This window comes from Saimiri boliviensis, chromosome 1 (assembly GCF_048565385.1).
Source record: "Saimiri boliviensis isolate mSaiBol1 chromosome 1, mSaiBol1.pri, whole genome shotgun sequence".
NCBI classification, from domain to species: Eukaryota; Metazoa; Chordata; class Mammalia; order Primates; family Cebidae; genus Saimiri; species Saimiri boliviensis.
In genome coordinates this window covers 247,811,893-247,827,787 of record NC_133449.1, presented here as the reverse complement: position 1 = coordinate 247,827,787, position 15,895 = coordinate 247,811,893, and the positions used below count along the sequence as shown (strand labels likewise).

Below are 15,895 nucleotides of genomic sequence, written 5' to 3'. Positions count from 1 at the left end.
TTTCTTCTGCTTTGTCTACTTCTCATTACACGGATTAGGATGTTATCTGCTGTGGGAAACAGAGTTAAAATGTCACTTTAAGTAATCTGGTAAGTATGTAATTAAAATGACTATTTTATCAAGATTAAAAAAATTGAAATGTCAACATACTCCTAATCATGAATTTTGTTTTTTGTGAATGGAAATAGCATCCATATCACCATCTTTTCCTTCTTGTTTGTTTTATTCTTCTTAATAGTCTTTAATTTCTTAATTATTTAACTTTTATGGATGAAATATTAAGCATATAAGTTAGAAACTACCAATTTTATTTTTTTAATGCTGAAATAATTATTTTTAATGAGAGCATTATTGACAACCACTTCTTGATTATTACTGAAAGAGTAAACTTGAGTTTGAGCTAATGGTAACTCAAGAGTAAACCTGAATTTGAGCCTAGTGAAATAGGTTATCAGAATCACCTTTCAATTTCATGGTCTGATGGAAGAAAATTCTCCCAGAAACAGATACAGGGCTATAATCCTAAGATTACATGCACGCCCAAACACACACATACACACACGTATATATTTGCACCCTCCAACTCAGGTACTTGTTTTATTTAAAGCATTCTTTTATCTTAAACTATGCTCAAACCATGGCTGACAGTTTAAGAAAAGAATCAATAGAATGAAACACAGTATATTCTATTCACAGCAACAGACCGAAATAGATTCAATATCTCATGTTGAATTTTTCAAATATATACAGGGAATTATATATAAGTTATAACTCATACAACTCCTCTATCTCCTAATTCTATTTATCTGAAGAATTAACACTAGAATTAAATTCCTTCAAGTAAGAGACATTACAGTGTTGCATTGCTGAGACACGCCTATAAAGAAAAAAAGATGTTTTGATTTTTGTCTGCTGCGGTCTCTTTGTAGCCCTGGAATGTGAAAATGTACAAATAATCTAATATCTTATAAACAACGTGGGTTTTCTGTTCAGATATTTTCTAGATAGATAAGAGAGAACTGTCAAGAAGTAAAAGATATCAAGATAGCTCCACATATTAAATCATTTCAATTTCATAGGATATGTCATGGACTTAAAAAAGTTATCTCTCTCTTCCTTTTGTAAAGAAAAGTCACAGATAACAAAACACAGTAAAAAAAAAAAAAAAAAGAGTTTGGAAATATGCGAGGAAGAGATGAAAAAAGCTTTCTACAGCTTGTTTAGAGATTAACCTGAGTGAGTCCAAAGGCTTGTGGAGGTCTAGACTGTAATGTCCCTAACTGAGTTTGAAACTAGGTCTACATATTCCCAGAGAGAGCATACCTCAAGATGTGCTCATGAATGCAAGCCTTAATAGGAATTACATACTTTCATAAGCACTGTGCTTATAGACCCCATTATTCCTATATTGAGGTTTTATGTTTCTTCTACTCAGAAAAACATTACATTTATCCATTGCTTGTAGTATATTTATTTTAAAGTGAATAGTGAAATGTGAATGTGAAAACATAGTATATTTGTTTTGAAGACAGGACCCTCCAGTAGGCCCTGTCTCCTGAAGAAGTTTTGTACAAAATTATTCACTTGAATGCCAATGGAATAGTTGAGTACAGAATCCTATTACTTTATCATAGAGTGATGTTGCAGTTATGAAACATAAATCTTAAAGCTGTGAATCTCTGCACATAAACAGATTGGGAGTTTAGACTTGATATGAATGTAAAGGAATGATTACTAATGTCAGAGAATGTAATTGAAGGAAATATTTTTTTTTTATTAACTATGTTCAGGCAATCTGCAGCCCAAAGTTTGAGTTCTAAATTATTCACCAACTGCCTTGAAGTACCATCAAACAAATTCTAAGATGTACACTTGAAGGGGATCATTTGCCTCAATTTTTTAAGCCATTGGAATAGGACTCTTCAATATATCAAACTCAGAAGTTAAAGACGCTTTACAGAATAAGAAAGTGAGAATGGTGCATTTTACAAATAACATTGAGATTACATATCTTGCATTATTCAGCAAAATATATTTCAAATGGAATAGATTTATTTTTTATAAATATGAAAAGCAGACATGATAAGCAAAATATCTATCACAGAAAACAAAAACTACTTCTTTTTTTCGAGACAGAATCTCGCTTTGTGGCCCAGGCTGGAGTGCAGTGGCACAATCTTCGCTCACTGAAACCTCCACCTCCCCAGTTCAAAGGAGTCTCCTGCCTCAGCCTCCCCAGTAGCTGAGCTTACAGGTGTGCACCACCACGTGCAGCTAATTTTTAAAATATTTTTAGTAGAGATGGGGTTTCACCATGTTGGTCAGCCTGGTCTTCAACTCCTGACTTCAAAAGATCCGCTCTCCTTGGCCTCCCGAAGTTCTGGGATTATAGGTGTGAGCCACACCATGCCTGGCCAAAACAAAACTTCTTTACAATAAAAATTTAAAAACAAAAAGCAAAAGACCTGGAAATAGTTGCTTAAAATAAAAAGTCAAATTTATGTGACAAAAAGAAATAAAATTCATGTATAAGAAAACAAAACCAACAGATAAACATTGATTCATCAGGTAGATGTTGAAAGAGTCCAGCAGAGAATTCAGGCAAATGGAAATATAAAGGGTAAACATATAAATGGAAAATAATATTGAGATAGTATTTTACAATATACAAAGAGAAAATATTTTGAGAAAATTGCTATATTCAGTATAGCTAAAATAACAGAATATTCTGGGACTCTGTAAATTCCTTTGAAAATAATTGTCAAAATATAGCAGAAATCATGAAAGAAGCAATCAGTTCCACAGAAGCTAAATGGTATGTGCAAAAAAGATGTTCACAGCAGCAGTAAGTACACCAGCAAACACCTGGAAACATTTCAAATATCTAACATTTGGAGAGTAATTATTTCAAAGGTAGGATTATAATTGTTTTAAAATTTTCTTCTTTGTACTTCCTGGAGGCAGCCTTCAAATATTTAATACAAAGTATTACTTTGGTGATCAGAAAATTACCTGTTAATAAACATTTAAAAATATAATACATGCATAATATGAAAAATGAATATAAATGTATTAAGTTACAGATTTTTTTCACAGCAATGAGAAATTACTAAGCAGATGATTTAATATTGTTATACTCTTTGAAATTCTCTTTAGTAATTCTGCATTTATACAATAACAATTATAGCACTATTGTTTAATTCAGCACCATGACTTTGATGACATAACATGAAATCTAGGCTTGTAAAGTTGCATTCTTGGAAGTGAGGGCATTTGGAAGAATCTGTGTTTAAAAATGTTAAAATGTTATTTTATTACTATTCTTGGTTTTGTATAGTTTCTGATATATTACAAAATGTCTTCAGGTATGTATTTAAGTCTCTAGCTCTGTTTATAGTAAGGTAATAAATGCATATTGAACAGACTCCTGAAATTTTCACCTAGAATCAGCCATGATATTTGAGAAAGATATATTTTGACCTGGGCAAGTTCCTTAATCAATCATTTTCAATATTTGTATAATGAAAGAGTTGACATACATAATTTCTTAGCATTCTAATAGGCCACAATATTGTGAAAAACAACTTCATAAATGTAAGATATATTTTATTAAACTTAACAAATTCTCACAATAAAGCATATTGTTAGTCTTATCTACAAAATTTCAAGTGTCCAGATGAAAATTAAAGATGAGTCCATTTATATATGTTCAAATACCTGAATCTTTTTTTTTTTTTTTTTTTTTTTTTGAGACAGAGTGTCGCTCTTGTTACCCAGGCTGGAGTGCAATGGCACGATCTCGGCTCACCACAACCTCCGCCTCCTGGGTTCAGGCAATTCTCCTGCCTCAGCCTCCTGAGTAGCTGGGACTACAGGCACGCGCCACCATGCCCAGCTAATTTTTTGTATTTTTAGTAGAGACGGGGTTTCACCACGTTGACCAGGATGGTCTCGATCTCTCGACCTCGTGATCCACCCGCCTCGGCCTCCCAAAGTGCTGGGATTACAGGCTTGAGCCACCGCGCCCGGCCTGAATCTTTTTTTTTTTTTTTTTTTTTTTTTGAGACGGAGTTTCGCTCTTGTTACCCATGCTGGAGTGCAATGGCACAATCTCGGTTCACTGCAACCTCTGCCTCCTGGGTTCAGGCAATTCTCCTGCCTCAGCCTCCTGAGTAGCTTGGATTACAGGCATGTGCCACCATGCCCAGCTACTTTTTTGTATTTTTAGTAGAGACGGTGTTTCACCATGTTGACCAGGATGGTCTCCATCTCTTGACCTCGTGATCCACCCGCCTTGACCTCCCAAAGTGCTGGGATTACAGGCTTGAGCCACCATGCCCAGCTCAAATATCTGAATCTTTAAAATTATTTTTATATATTACTATTGACCCAATGTTTAAATCATTAGCTGGATTTTTGCCATTTTCATAATGAATATATGTACATATGTGAATCCATATAGATAGCTAGTTATGCACATTCACATACATACTATATATAATCAACATAACATACAGAATCAAAATATTACTTGTCCTTTGACTTCCTATTTGTGCAGAGGCAGCATTAGAGCTATATTTCTCAAAACACACTTGCTTTTCAACAGAAAATATGAGAGCCCTATTTTGCTACCAGTTCTTATTATATGTCAAAGATTTATTATGTACTTGCTACTGATGCTAGAATGCTTTAAAATTCAGTCAGCAAGAGATACTGTTTCTATGGCATATTTACCTCAAGTATCCATATACATAAAACACACACAGATTCCAGGATAATGATTATTTAAATAAATGTCTCAATTTTTTATAAACAGGCTGAGTGATATATGCAACGCTTAGCAATACACGCAACGCTGAGTGACACATGCAACAGCATACAGAAGCGGACATATTTGTGCAAAACATCACATTTGTCACACAATGTATTGTGTTGTTAGATTTGCAAAGTATGGGGCAATACAATACAAGAATGACAAATTTTGAAGAAAAAAAGTTCCAATCTCCATGAACAGCAGAGAGAAAAGTGGTGTAATATTTGTTCACTATAAAAAATGTATTAGTAAAACATATAAAATGTAATAATGGGGGGGAAGGTATAATTACTTGTTTCCCAAAGGGCAAAAAGGAACTGTCAATTTTGAATACACACCTATGGAAGAACATGCTCAAGAGAAGTAAACGCGTAATAGTAGTTACCTCTGGGTAGGAAGGGAAGGTTACAAATTGGGGAAGGGTACACTAGGGGCTCTAGTTTTATCTTTAATGTTGTATGGCTTGAATGCTTTGATGTATATAATTGGCTACACTATCATCTATTTTTATATGACTAAAATATTTAATATTTTAACATAATAGTATAAAATATGTTTCTATACTCGAGGGTATATTTAAAATTTATTATTTCTATAATTTATAAAATAATACATATTATTCATGTTCATTCTAAATGCTATGTATACTTCTTACTCATTTCATTGTTTTTTATACTTTTCTATCTGTATCGAAATGGTAGAGCTTTACACAAATATTTATCTTAGTATCATCTTTCAACTATTTTCACACTGATGGAAAACAAAGTTTTTTAAAAAATTAGAAAAGAAAAGGTGAATGTTAATCTGAAGGTGAGGAAAGCTGTTATATGTATGAAAGTCACAGATTAAATTTTCCAAAAGAAAAGTGATTATTTTACTAATAGTCCTGTATCAAAAAGCAATGTAATAAATTAGTAACAAACTGAGAAAAATATTTTTGCAAAAAGTATGATGGAGAAAGGGCTACACACAGAGGCTCACGTCTGTGATCCGAGCACTTTGAGAGGCCAAGGCAGATAGATCACCTGAGGTCAGGAATTCGAGATTAGCCTAGGCAACATGGGAAATCCCGTTTCTACTAAAAATACAAAAATTAGCTGGGCATGGTGGTACACACCTGTAGTCCCAGATACTCAGGAGGCTAAGATGGGAGGATCACTTGAACCCAAAAGGCAGAGGTTGCAGTGAGCCAAGATTGTGCCACTGCACTTCAGCCTAGGCAACAGAATGAGACTCCATCTCAAAAAAAAAAAAAAAAAAAAAAGTATGAAAGATTAATGTCCCAATAAGATGCTAATATACAATTCACAATAGAAAATTCCTACATACACACAAAAAAATTTGTAGCCTCAATGTTAACCAATTGAAATAGATTAGACTTTATTCAACAATTTTGCAAATACTTAACTGTAAAAAGCTCAATATTTGAGATGATGCAGTGATACAGCAGTGTAATACACTACAAGCACACTGCTAACAGTTTCTGAAAAGGAGAAGACAATGTTGCCTTTAAAATGTTCTTTATAGATCATATTTCTGAAATGCATCTTAACACACCAATCCAGGACTGATCTTCAAGGATGTCCATCTTAAAATAATTAGAGCAGCCAAATGTCCAATATGAAGAGAATGGTTGAATAAAGGGTAGGAATATAAAATCATGTTATAGAAGTTTGTAGAATAATATAAGATGGTATGAAATAATGGAAATATAAATCTCATTTTACTATTGTTAAAGATTAAGCATTAAAAGTCTCATTGGAAGTTGAAGGTTTGAATCCTAATCGCTCTAACACTATCTAATTGCACTGTAAACTATTTTCGTTACACATTCTAACATGAGTTAGTGTATCACTAGAGAAAAGTTCTATATGAGTTATTTATAAAGGTAGAAAATACTTTATTACTGTTGGTGTCCTGAAACTGAATAATAAATTCATTTGGTACCTTAATGTCTGTGAGCCCACTTACTGTGTTAAGTTCAAAAAAATTATTAAGAGTCTGGACTTTCTAATCATTTTCTATTGTTTATTCTTTATTTTATAAAGTGCTCACATGTTCAAAATATTGTTGATAATGACCAAATAGTCTACTTCCCTGATGTACTACAACAGTCATCCATTTTTTTTCCTTGCTGTTATTTTTGTTCTAAAAGGGGAAAAAGTGTGGAAAAGGATAATGGATTACAAGAATTGTTTTCACTACTTTGAGCAATCATCAATACTCATAAACTTTTAAATTATTAACACATTTACACCTTGTCAATAGGGGCACAATTTTGTGGAATTTATAGGCAGTTTGCTTTTCTTGTACCATTACTCAATTTTTTGAATTAAAGATTTTATATGAGACTACGGAATTAATGATACAAAGATACATGAATGAAAATAGAGATAAACCCAGTAGTGAAATTAAATTTGGGATTTCCTTTTATTTCATGTTTGGGGGAAATATGCAATCAGTAGCTAAGAACCAAGAGATATTGATGCTTCAGCAACCTTAGGAATTATTCAGGTAAAGAGGGGCAGGCACAGCACTTTGCACTCAAGAGGACTTTAGAGATCAATTACCCAACACTATCCTTTTAAATTAGAGGAAACTGAATCTATGAGGATTTAAGTAAGTTGCCTGTGATCACTCAGCTAGCTAGTAGCTGAGGAGAAACAACAATTAGGATCTAGATTTACAGTAAATTTCTCTGTTAACTCATTTCTACATAACTGCTTCTTACATTCAATGCACCCAGTGTAAGTCAAAGGCAGGCAGGCATTATGGAAAATGGCATGGTCTCTTTGTACTCCAAATCCAGGATCAAAACAACAGAAAAATACAAGAAAGACAAAAACAAACAAACAAGAGGCCACTGAGCAGAGATACTGAATGAATGACAAGTTCTTCTCCATCTCCTTCTATCCCCATCCCTAAAGGCTCTGGGTCAGACTAAATTGACCACTGAATTACATCAAACAACTTGTGTCTATGTGCCACATTTTCCTGAATACGTGGCCTTGGGCACTTCTCTGTGCCACTCTGAACCTCAGTTTTATCATCTAGTCAAAACTTAAGATGATCTCTGAAAGGTCATTTCTTCCTCTATGTCACTAAGCAGGTGAAATACACCAGGACTTGCCTTGCCTTATCTTTTCACTCTTTTTTAAATTTTTTGTCCAGTCAATAAGCTCACTTAAAAAAAAATCTTACAGTTCCTATTCAAAAGAGAAAAATATAATGAATGTGTCTAATAATAAGTGCTCTACATTTTGGTGTTTTGGAGTAATACAATTTACTAAAAAAGAAGAATTAACTCTGGCTATATAAAGTTGCCGTATATTTCCTTAAAGTTTCACATATTTTCTTCCAAAAAACTTGATTTTCTCTTTTAAATCACAGGAGATGAAAAACTTTTCATTAGTAACACAAAAGCTGCTGACTGTATGTCCCAAATATTCATCTTTACATATCCAGGTTCTTCTCTTTCAATCAACCTGAAATTACACTGTTCAAGTAGTTAAAACTAAACCTTCTGTCAGTAAAATACCAAAGAAACTAGGAGACGAAAAACCTGGCTAGGGAAATTTTTTCTAACTCTATGTCATCTAAGTTTAATGGTAAACTTCTAGTAGCCTCTTGGATTTTAAAATGCTTCAAATGAATTCATAATCTGAATGGGCTTCTATACAACAGAGGGATTAGGAGTCTGGCCCTACTGTCTCTGGAGCAAACATATTCTTGAGAATGGTTTGCACTAGAAGGATCTTCTCTCATCCTTATTACTGTTGTTACTGGTAACAATTATCATCATCATCATCATCATCATCATCTTTTTTTGTTTTCTTTTCTTGAGATGGAGTTTTGCTCTTGTTTCCCAGCCTGGAGTGCAATGGTGCATGCTTGGCACACTGCAACCTCCACCTCCCAGGTTCAAGCAATTCTCCTGCCTTGGCCCCCTGAGTAGCTGGGCTTGGCTAATTTTTGTATTTTTAGTAGAGATGATATTTCAACATGTTAGTCAGCCTGGTCTTGAACTCCTGACCTCAGGTGATCCACCTGTGTCGGCCTTCAAAAGTGTTGGGAGTGCCTAGTCATCTTTTTTGCATGTAATGTTTTATAAAGTACATACCCCACTAATTATCACATTTAGACACATAGACAACCATTCTAAACTATTCATGCATGTTATTTATTCCCATTTCACAAATGAGAAAAACAATGCTCAGAAGGATTATGAGATTTCCTCCATTTTATAGCCAATAAATATATGGTAAGCCAGGCTTTGAACAACCCTAATTCTATAACTTCTTTTATCTGTAAGTCAATACGGTAAGCATTATTTCACGTAGGCACAAGGGTTTTATATTTTCATATCAGGTGTGCAGTAATCAGGCATTCTAAACTTAGCCCAAGGAACACACTTAGATAATGTCCTGAAACAGACATCAGTATTCCTTATCTGAGACTTCTGTCATCATCTTTTGCATTTGCAAAAATACTCATTCTATAATAGTGAAGTACTTTTTCACATTGGTCTCTCGTATTACTGGACACATTTCTTTTTATTTACTCTTCCTCCCAAAAAGAATGAGTGGGAAACATGGTTAATATGCATTTTGAAAGGAAACAGGGCTTAATCAAGGGAACAATAACATATTTCAGTCAAGGTATATTCACAGCTGAGGTTTATCACTTAGGACACTGCAAACAAAATCTTACACAATAGTATTGCACTAATACTCGAATAATCATTACACCAGTAAGTATGCCAAATGCGGAACTCAATAAGAAAGCCTACTTAAAATGACCAAATATTATAAGTCAGCACATGATCAGTGATTATTCTATAAAGTGGGGTTAGGCAAGCTAAAACAACCCAAAACCTTTTTCCTTATTCCTCATAATCAAAACAAATTACAGATAGACAAAAGTTAAATATAAAAAGAGAGCCCTTAAAAGGACTAGGATAGTGGTAAAGTAACAAGAAGATTTAAGAAATTTCAAATGGAGTCATTTCTTAAACATAATACAGAAACAGCACAGAGAGAATGACTGTTAAACCTTGATCTATTCAAAACAATTTAGAAACAAAAGATTTAATAACTCACCAAAAATGGGTGAGTAACTTGAATAGATATTTCTCCAACGATGATATGCAGATGGCCAAAAATAATATGAAAAGCTGCTCAACATTACGAATCATCAGAGAAATACAAATCAAAACTTCAATGAGATATAATTTCACACCCATTAGGATAGCTACTGTAAAACACACACACACACACACACACACACACACACACACACACGTACATAAGCATTGACAAGAATATGGAGAAAGTGGAACCCTTGTGTACTGTTGATAGGATTATAAAACAGTACAACCACTACGGAAAACAGTATGACATTTTCTTAAAATATTAAAAATAGAACTATCTTAACATGCACTTAGGTATATATCCCAGAAGAATTAAAAGCAGGTTCTTAAAGAGACATTTGTGCACCCATATTCATAACAGCACTATTCGTAATAGTCAAGAGGTGGAAGCAACCCACATGTCCACTGATGGATGCATGGGCCAAGAAAATGTGGCACATACACATACACAATGAACTATGATTCAGCTCTTAAAAGGAAATAAATTCTGTCATAAGTTACAGCATGAGTGACCATTGACATTATATTAAGTAAAATAAATCAACCACTAATCACACACATGACAAATACTGTATGACTCCACTTACATGAACTCTTTAACACAGTCAAATTCAAAAAAAAAATAGAGAGTGGAATGGTGGTTACCACAGTGGGGAAAAAAGGGAGTAGTTGTTGCTTAATGGGTATAGGGTTTCCATTTTGCAAGACAAAAGGTTCTGAGGATCTGTGGCACTGCAACGTGAACATGCTTAACACTAAACTGTACATTTAAAACTGCTTAAGATGGTAAATGTTTTTTTGCCACAATGAAAATTTTTAGAATATTTATATATTACATAAAAACTACCACCAAAAGGAAAAAGTAGGCTGAAAAGATATTTGAAGCAGTTAAGCAAAGAGCTAAACATAATAAAAGTTATTACAAATCAACAACAAAATAGTTATAATCCCAATTTAACAGAAAAATATATGAACAGGCAATGGACCAAGAAATTGAAAATAAAAATAAAAAGATGCCTGAACTTCCTCATAAAACAAGAAAAAAGAAATTATAATAGATATATTTTACATATACTAATGAAAAATGAGAGTAGATAATAGCTAATGATGGTGGGAACGATGATTAGAAATTAACAGATCCTCCTCTGGCCAACTGTTCATGGGTGTGTAAAACAACTTGAGGCCAATTTACCAATATCTTTTCATATTTAGAATTAACATGTGTTTGGACCGATGATTTCACTGGTGGAAATGTACTTTATAGATATGTCTTTTAGGTTTTGTAGTGAAGAGTAAATAACATAATCCTTGAAAATCTAACATTGTATACATACCAATTATTCAATAAATGTTACTAATATTTGTATTATATTTACTTAAATAGGTGCAAAAATTTGGGAGAGATTATACCGGACGATGTAATGAAGAGTTACTCTGATGAGAGCAAATGGAATGCTCAGTGGGGTCGGGAGGGGCAGAGAAAAGACATTAGGGCACTCACACAAAATTACAGGAATTTTTACCATAAACATTTAAGACTTAAAAGTTATACCACATTTATGGCGTAAAATTACTAATTTTAGACACTGAGACTCACACCAAACATCCATTAAAAATTGGGAAACCACCCATCATTCTCCTTTCTGAATTCACTTTGCTTACAGTTCTTGCAGAAAGCAAAATTCATTTTCTTACAGAAAGAAAAAACTCATTTTCTGACAGTTCTTACTCTTTAGAGAGCTCTATATGCAAAGGATACAAAATAGATAGTGTTTCCCATTTTTCTTTCTCTCATTCCTTTCCTGACCTACTGAGAAGGCGTATCAGCACAGTAAGGATAGACATCCAGTGACCATGTAGTTGCCTACTTAAAGGAAGCCCGGTGTTCCTGGCCATTCACCTCCAAGAAACTGCGGCCTTAGTTATTCAAGCTGGAGTCATTAGGAGCTATTGGAGTAATGAGAAAGTACTGGCCGTATAGGCATGATCTGAACCTCGTGCTACCTTAGTGGCTTTCTCAGTGACTCTCACAACAAGTTGTAGATGTTGTAATGCGTTGAATGGGAGCTCCCCAAAAGATACGGCCATATTCTAATCCCTGGAACCTGGGAATATCACCTTATTTGAAAGAGTCTTTTCAGATGTAATTAAGAATTTGAGGTGAAAAAGATCACCCTGGATTCTCCACATGGGATCTAAATCCTGTTACGAACATCCTAAAAGAGACACGCAGAGGAGAAGACAAACCCACAGGAGAAGACAGACACATAGGAGAAGGCATGTGAACGAATACAACTTTCTGTTGTTTTAAGCCACGAAGAGTGTGGTCATTTGGGATGGCAGCCCTCTGCAACTAATACAGACACTCTTCTTCAGAGGTCTTGGGGGTCTGAGAACAAAGGCTTCAATCGTACACTGACCCTCACTGTTACATTGCTTTTTCTATTGCTGTCATAGTCTTACCAGTCAGTTTTTAGTCATGGCATCTACCGTATTGTTGAAGAGACTACCATCTTGGTATAGAGTGCTTACAGGGAGTAGTACCTTCTGTGAACACTGCTAACATGGCTGGTCTGCACCGTGTTCCACTCAACTGTAATTCTACAATTCTACAATGTCCTTGAGTCGTGAAGGCTTTCCTGACTTGTTAAACTCCAACTAAAATGCAAAACTCCTTAAAAGATAAAACCTTACAGGGTGAAAGCTACAGTATTTCAGGGTGCCCGCTATGCTACTGGATCTGAGAAGGGGCAAGGAAGGGTAAGAAAGGATCTGGAAAATCCCAAATGCTGCCTCTAAGCACTGAACACGTTTCTTACAACATCTGACTAAGTTCTCTAAGACATCATACCATCAAAAAATCAAACATAACTAAATATATCCTGGGGTAAATGTTAGACATATCAGAAAATAACTTTCAAAGCACAGGTCATGATTGTCTCACCAGACACCTTCCATTAAGGAACTGGAACAATGCATCTTCTCCTCATTGTTACTGTAATTACAGTTTTAAAATATACAGTTAGTGCTGCCACAGTTTCTAGTGAAAAGTGTTCAGGCCACAGCACTGGAGAAGAGTATTGTCTGAGAAGATTGTCACACTTTCTCTCAAAGGTCTTGAAGGTTGGCAACACCTTGGAGAAATTATTATAAGGATCACAGTCTGGCATTAAGCCTTGTAGACTCAGAAACTGAAATCTCTCAGCCAAAAGAAAAGTTTCTTCTCTCAAAAGCAGACTCATATTGTACAAGCCCATGTGACTGCTGAACAGAGTCCAAATGTTCTTTATTTCCTTTCATTGAGCACTACAATCATCGCGCAAATCATTATGCTTCAACCAGCCTGACGCAGACTGTGCAGGACTCAATAGAGAGTACTATGTTAACAATGAAGATCAGAAAATGGCTTTGGAAGCATGGAACCAGAACAAAAGATGTTAGATGAGAGAGAGAGAGAGAGAGAGAGAGAAAGAGAGAGAGGGAAAGACAGAGACAGAGACAGATTGCAGTTAGTAAGGTGATTTATATAATCTGAATGTTTAATGTCAGCTTGTTAACCAACAGTTCCTCACACTCATTAAAAATGTTTGAATACACACTGCCAGTTATTTATTTTGTGATTTTCTTTTATGCCTGCTCAGATTCTTACCATCTAACTGATCTGTCAACTCATCTCTTTAAAATGTTGCATCTTGATTCTGATGAAGTAAGTGTAGATTTTGTATGTTAATTCATAAGAGAAGAATCTTATTTCTCTGATTTGACATCTCTTCTTTTTCACTATACTGTATGCAAGCAGTATAGAACCCTTTGGAATTAATTGTGACTAATATTAATTCCAGACAAACTACAACAGAAGACATATTGTGGCAGGATATACTTTAATATTCCTACATTGTAACCAACAACTTTTGATCACTTTACAAGGTCAAACTTTGTTATTGCTAGGCATCACAGTAATCCAATGGCTATAACAAAAAGCTGATGACCTTAACTTTCCAGGTGGCCCCTAGTAGGAAGCCTGACTTTGATAGATCTAAACAAGCATAAATTTAGAACTCATGATGAGATTTATTAGAATCATAAAATCTTCTGAGAGGAAGCTGTCTAGAGCTGCCCTGCTTAAGAGATTTAAAAGCAAACAGATCAAAGCATGTGTCATTGAGAATCCTGCTGGTTGTCATGAGAGAAGAGGTAAAATTGCAAACCCATTCAGTTGTATCCATTACTGTAATGACCTGGAATAGACTAGGATGATGAAAATGAAGGGTGAGTAGTATTGGGTCATAATAATAGTAATCACATGTCACGTGCCACTAGTATTGAATTATTCTTTTGTACAGCAAAGACAGTGTTGTATTTTTTTCCTGGATAGCTATGGTAACCAGCTTTATTTCTGAATGCCTGATTTCCTGTCTATAGACCCACACATCTGAGTAATATGCCTATCCCAAACATACATTATGATATCAAGGATGAGTCAAAAGGCAAGATGGACATATGCCAAACAACTTTATGCTAAGTAAAATCTATATTTCCACTGATGGCCAAACTGAATTTTGTACAGGTAAAAAGCAATGCTGTCAGATAATCCTGCATAGTATCAGCTTTCACATCTCATGCTTTCTTTAATGAATCTAGTGTTCAGATTACATGGTTAGAGAAAGAAGAGGCTTAAAATGCCTACATACCTAGCATGCTGAAACAGTCTAGAATGGAAAGGTTCTCTTTTCAGGATCAGCCAGTCTCTAGAAGTTAGAGCTTAGGACAATTTCTAGGGGAAAAATTCTTGATTGATGCTGGTTATAATTCTGTGCTCCATGGAGCCTTCAACTGACTGTGTATTTCTTAGAATTCTCCCTTTAAAATATATTCCTCTTCAAATTGATGCTATGCCTCTTTTAAATGGGCCACGCTGTATATTCTGAACGAGGTTTTTCCAGTAAAGAACTGTGTTGATGTAAATCTACGTTGGCAAGAACGTCATCAGAGTCAGCTGGGAGTGACAGGCATGTTCTAGCCAATTCTGGACAGTGTGTTGAAATATGCTTCCCAGGCTGCAAGAGCAAATGCACAAAAGCAAGCCCACGTCTTCTTGACAGGGGTGACGTGCTGATCAGCAAAGCCCTGGCTCTGTGAGAACATAAAACACGCACCAGGAGCATTTCTTAAGGAGAAGCCAACAAATCAATCACAGCAAGAGCTACATAATCCTTACAGGTTAAATGGTGCCAGAGCTTACCCTTTCCCTTAGGACAAAGAAAAATAAAGTTTGCACATGTTGCTTGCAGGGCACACTCCTAAGACACAGAAGATCGTATTTCCTAATAACAGCCAGTCAGTTCACGTAATATAAATTTGCAAGCAGGCAATAAGAACTAACACTTCAAACTCCAAAGAGAAAACTATCCATTTTATATTTATTTTATTAACAATTATGATAATGAAAATATTCCTGTATAAGTGTTAAAACATGGCATGTTTATTTAAGAGAAGCAATATAATGTGATAATTATGTGTATAAACTGTCATGGCAAGTATGATACATGTTTTTTAAAAATATACTTCTCAGTTCTTCAATATCTAGGCTGAACATCATGTTCAAGAACAGGATTTTGCGTCCAATTCATGGAAAAAATGGCTATTTCCTATTAGAAAATCTGTGCCCTGGCTATACATCTGCAAACCAGTGATTTGCCAATTGTTTTTCTGTTATCTTCTGTCATCTGTCTCATTCTTGGAGCATACATACATGGCCAAGGATGTGAGAATAACATGACTTTACTGGACAGGAATGTTGAAGTGAAGACAACTGGGCCGATCTGGCCAGTTTGGTACCCAGAGCCTCTTTCTTCCATTTCTACAAATGCACTGAGGATGAATTACTGTTTCTGGAACTAATTAAACAGACCCAAGAGATAGAAGAGTTGGTG

At 34.9% G+C, this 15,895-nt stretch overlaps 1 protein-coding gene across 3 annotated transcripts in view; it reads right to left on the bottom strand.

Moving 5' to 3' along the window:
* Window positions 1-15,895, bottom strand: part of PDE4D (phosphodiesterase 4D) — a 1,196,841-nt gene that overhangs the window by 753,693 nt on the left and 427,253 nt on the right. The gene's annotated exons all lie outside the window — the stretch shown is intronic.